We start from the raw sequence: 5,625 nt of genomic DNA, 5'->3' as shown, positions 1-5,625 counted from the left end.
TATGTAGAAAAAAGGATTTCAAGTTCATTAGAACATCGATGACAATTTTATTATGGAGATTTGCTGGTGAGCTCACGTGTTAACTGAGGCGCATATATAATGTCTTGTGTTAATGACATAGATCAACCTCCTTAATCAACTTTTTGTATCATGCATGATCAAATAAGGGCATGTCTGCATTTTGGAGTAGTTTTGTTCCTTTTAGCATGGGGTGGAGGTAGGCATGCAGGCACATCATCAACATATATTGATATTGTAGAAAAGGAGTTATTGATTTCTTTAGCGGATAAAAAATTATCAGAAGAGGATTGAGAATAACCCTTCGAAATTAAGGCGGCATTTAATTTAGAGAATCATTATCTGCTAGATTGCTTTAATCTATATATGGATATAAGTAACTCTCATACGTGGTTGGGATTTTTAAAATTAAGGAATGACTTGAGGAGGAGCTTTGCAGTAAACCTCATTAGAAACTCCATTTTCAAGACAAATCTTGTTTTGAGCCAGTCTGCATAAACATTCAATAAAATTCTCAGAACAAAAACCAGTGTCAAGTAGTTTGAGTCCATGCTAATACGACGAAGCTTACCTCAAGTCGAAATTCAATTTCTGGTTTCCCAACTCGAGTTCGGTAATACCATTATTTTGCAAATCAATGAGTTGCAGACTTCTTCTGTAGCCAGCGCTGAGATTTAATGTGCCACTGAGCTGGTTGTCCTTCAGTATTCTGTTAGACAAATTTCAGTAACTACGCATAAGCTGATTTTCACGACAAGCTTATCGAAACAAACTCAAAATATAAACTACTTAACTACATGCTATATGATAAGATAGTTTCTAATAAGCTCTAAAAAAGAGATTAGCTAGAAACTGTTCTAATGCGATAAGGATGGAGAAACATACACTGTCGTCAGATCGGGCAGACTAGAAGCATAAACCCATGAAGGAATATCAGAAGAAACAAAATTATTGTCACTCAGATCCCTGCAAACAGTTTTTATATCACATTATGCAAGTTAAAATCATTGTATCGTAAAATACAACCGTAACGTCCGTGTTATACTACTTACACGTAGGTGAGACTAGTCATTCCGGTAAAATCCGGCAGAGAGCCATTCAGTTCATTGTGAGATAAATAGCTGCAAAAATATATTCAACAAGAAAAATATATACAAATAGTCCTTATAAATTTATCGGCGTTTATGAAAAATTTATATAAAATGTTTTGAAAATTACGAAATAGAGAAACTATTTTGTGACTTACATATGTTTTGAAAATTACGAAATTACGAAATTATTTTCGACTTACACATGTTTTAGAATCATGCTGGAGTTAAAAAGTGTTGGCGGTATCGGACCTGAGAGTCTATTATTCCTCAAATGACTGCAAGAAGTAGACATAATAATCGATCATTCATTGAAATGAAATGTTAGTGTAGAAATATTGAGTAGAAGTTGAGAATGCGAAAAGACATACAGATGTTGGGCCTCAAGGAGCATGTCAAGACCTGGTTGACCTTGATCATCAGAGACAGGAATAGACCCTTCCAGCTGGTTATCATCAAGATCTAACCAATCAAGGACGGCTAGATTACCAAGAGTGCGCGGAATGTTTCCGTTGAACTTATTCGAATTCAACGCTCTGCATGAAAATCAATAACGCGATAAGTGGTTCGTAAACGCGATAAGTGGTTCGTAAACGCGTTATCTAAGGAGCGTTATCTAAGGACGCCAACACGATTTATCAGAACTATGAAGTTGGAACCCTTACAAAAAGGCCAGCTTCTTTAAAGATCCTATTGAGTCTGGAATAGGCCCAGAGAAACTGCAGTTAACCAACGCCCTGAAAAAAAAACAGTTAAAAGAAAACATATAAATACCAAAATCATACTAACTCAAAGAAGAAATTTATAGATTTCGTTACTTACAAGGATTTGAGGTTTTTCAAATTCCCGATTTCTTTCGGAATCGTTCCTGTCATGCCCGCGTTGTGCGAAAGATCACTATATGAACAAAAACAACATGGTATTAGTTTCACTACAACCGAATACACAACAAAAAGTAAACCTAAAATCGAAAAACATTAATTCAGATGAGAAGTAGAAAATTTACAGTGTATCAAGTTGAGATAAGGACTGAATTGCTGAAGAAAGCTGACCCTCCAAATTCAAGCCAGGTAGTTTCCTGAAAAAAATTAGCACTCTTATTAAAATTATACATAATCAAAATTATACAGAAATAGCAGACAAACTGACAAAGAAAGCAATAACTAACAGTTCGGTGATTCTTGAATTGGCGCAACGAATTCCATCCCAATCACCTCCACAAGGATCAGAACCAACCCAATTTAACGGTTTGTTTTTCCATGATTGTATAAGAGACGAAAGAGCCGTAACTGCATCAACACAACTTCTATAAAAAACTAAACTCTCCAATAATGTTGCACATAAACACTTTCCATGAACAAACATAGATTTTCACATTCTCATGTCATAAAAACATCACAAAATTTGAATAAAACTTACAATCTCCACTATCTGTCTGTGATGCAACAATCGAAACTTGGAACAGAAGTAACACCAGAAGAGGAAACAGTTTATGTTGATGTTCCATTACTCAAAACACTTTTTTTTTGGTGATGTTGAATTGAAACAAGAATGAAATAATAAATTTTTTCAAAGATGTGAATAACAAGAATGTTTTAACCAACCTTATTCATATGATAATACGTACAATAAGTTGGTGACAAAAATTAAGAATAAGTTGGTGTGAAATATTTGTATTATGTACAATATTGCATAGTTGTTTGCACAGGCTTTTGTATTAAAGCAACTTGGAGCGGCAACTGATGTGGATGCCAAGGAAACATCAAGTTTTAAGGCAAAAGCAAAGAAACAAGACATGTATATGGTGATTGGTGAACTTAAATTTATATATAATTAGCTGATAAATAGGATTAGGAAAATATTCATATTTTTATGGAATGTTTACTTACTGTGTATGACATATTATATTATCCAAGTCCATTAAGTATGAATGATTTAGGTTCATTAGCCCCCCATCTGGTAAATGGGATAGGGAGAATTTTAAAAAAAAAAAGGCAGGAGTAAACTCTCCATGATTCCCTGCATAATAAGGGATGATTCACCAAACATATTTTAACAAACTCTCCATAATTCCCTGCATAATAAGAGTGGTTCACCAAACATCTTTTAACAATTAGTAGAATTATTCTTGTCATAACCGAATAGTCCTAAGTCTCACAGATGGACTAACCACATATCCTACATTGAAGGGATAAGTCATTCACCATGTTTTCTAATAGGTCAGAGTTATGTTGCATGAAGTTGGTTGAAGCTATAAGGATTGGCATCACTCATGGAAAGGTTGAAGTTAGAAATAGTACATAACTCAAGAATTAGGCTAGTGTATAACTTATTCACGTATCAGAAACCTTAAGACTCATAACTTGATTTATCGCATGTAGGGTCACCTATATTGTACTTTTTACAAGTACATTTGACGTCCACCCGGGAGTCTGGTAAAATGGACTTGAACTACACCATTTTCTAGAGATTTTGATTAACATAGCCACCATTTGACAATGGTGGCCGCAAGGGTTGCAACCAATAATGGCAGGCCCTAGCAGAGACACTGACAACTATGGAGGAACTACGTCGCCAAAATGAAACCCTACAAACTAGTGCTCAGAACATCCAACAACAACAACGAAACGACTATAAGAAGAAAGGCATGGAGGTGTTGGATCTCCAACCTCTTTCTGTCAAGATCTAGGATGCCCTAGTTTCAAAGAACTTCAAGTCGCCCTTATTAGTAACATTTGACGAAAAGAGTAATCCTCATGTGCACATTAGCACCATCAATACACATATGGTGTTTATAGGAGCGATAGATCCTCCCAATTGTAAACTATTTTCCAAAATAATGAAAAGGCGACCTTGTGCTAGTACATGAACTTTTACATGTATTCCATGACTAATTATCAAGACCTTTTCAGAAAACTCATCAACCAGTTTTCAGTAAGATAACACCGCAAGGTGTCTACCACAAGCTTATTCTACGTACGTCAGGGACATTAGAGGTCCTTACGAGAATACCTGGTGCAATTCAACTAAGCCACCATCAAGGTGATGAACCCCAAACAAGAGATGTTTGCACGATCTTTTCAAAATAGGATCAAGGCCAGACATTTCAATGAGTCCCTCGCCTAGAAACCAACAAGATCAATGGAGGAAATAATGGCAAGGGATGAGTATTACATAAAGGGCGAGAAAAGAAACTATGAAAAGAAATCCAATGACACGAAAGAGAAAATAAGTGGTGGATCTAAGTCTTTTAGTCAACACACAAATAACTTCTCTCAACTGATCAGGGATAAAGGGCCCTTAAAACTCCTAAAAGGCCCACAGAGAGCTACATGCCCTTGAAAACTAGGAGAAAGCAAGTTGGGAGACAAGTTTACCACATAAAGACTATCCCAAAACCCTTAACCTCTAAGTGGTAGGCAATGAGAAATGAGTCCAATAAGTGGTGGAAATATCATAAGGTCAATGTTCATCGCACAGATGATTGGCATCAACTAAAAAAAAAGGAGATAAGGCTCCTCATCCAAGAGGGACACCTAAGAGATACGTGTTTGGGCGATGGTGTCTCATCGACAAGATCGAGTGAGAAGGAAATTATAGAAGCAATTTTAAACCTCAATGGAGATTGTTGGACCATGGTGCTTTAGGTGACTTTGAGTATAAGTTCTAAAGGAACGCTATTGTAGTTTGGTAATGATGGTTTTGCCCCATCGTGGTTGTTGGCTATCTATTGACAAATTAAGAAACTGATCACCCTTAATCTCTTATTAATAGTATACGAGATCACATTGGATGGGATATACTTGTCTTTCCATCTTGATGGTATGTAAAGTGTTTGGCGTTCTATCGAGAGGATAATCATTCACCTTTTTGTGTGAACCTATTGGGAAAGTGTTTACCCAGAAAAATGGTAAACAATCGCTAGTTTCCTTTTTAAATGTTACTTTTGCGGAATCAACTAGAATATTCCAGGACTAATTGCTTTTCTTTGTCGTTTACGTGAATCTAATTTGCATTAAATGCAGTAATAACTTTAAAGTAAAAGAACACACTGAAATTTAAAGCTTTAAAGCAAATAAAGACTATATAAATGCATTAAATGTGCACTGAAAGTAAAGTATAACGTAAATGATTGCGTAAGATTAAATTGGTACGCATGCGTACATTCCAAAGTTGCACTCGTTACTCATTTTGCACAGAGATTGAGTTTGCTTGTGTTATGTAAAAATGCGGACCTCAAACTATTCATCTGAAACTTGCTTAAATAGTAAAAATAAAATAACTACTACTAACGGTCGACTAATTACTAGCCAACACGCGTCCACTACATGTAACATCTTCGTCTGCGAATGCTCCACGTGTCCCTTAGAAAACTGCTGAAAACTGTCACCTCCAACTTCTGATCTCTTTAGACCTTGAATACAAACTTGGCAAAACGTGTAAGTCATTTGCATATCTTAGTCGAACGACCCTGGCAACTACACGCTTTCAGTCGAACAGTCTCGACTAAAAAACACTT

General features: G+C 36.0%; 1 pseudogene; it reads right to left on the bottom strand.

The window, feature by feature from the left end:
- Positions 1–401: 401 nt before the first annotated feature.
- LOC131623184 (leucine-rich repeat receptor protein kinase HPCA1-like) lies at positions 402–2,635 on the bottom strand (annotated as a pseudogene).
- Between the last annotated feature and the right edge of the window lie 2,990 nt (positions 2,636–5,625).

The sequence above is a fragment of the Vicia villosa genome, linkage group LG1 (assembly GCF_029867415.1).
Source record: "Vicia villosa cultivar HV-30 ecotype Madison, WI linkage group LG1, Vvil1.0, whole genome shotgun sequence".
Classification (NCBI taxonomy): Eukaryota; Viridiplantae; Streptophyta; class Magnoliopsida; order Fabales; family Fabaceae; genus Vicia; species Vicia villosa.
The sequence above is the reverse complement of the archived record's forward strand: the minus strand, read 5'-3'. Positions and strand labels throughout refer to the sequence as shown.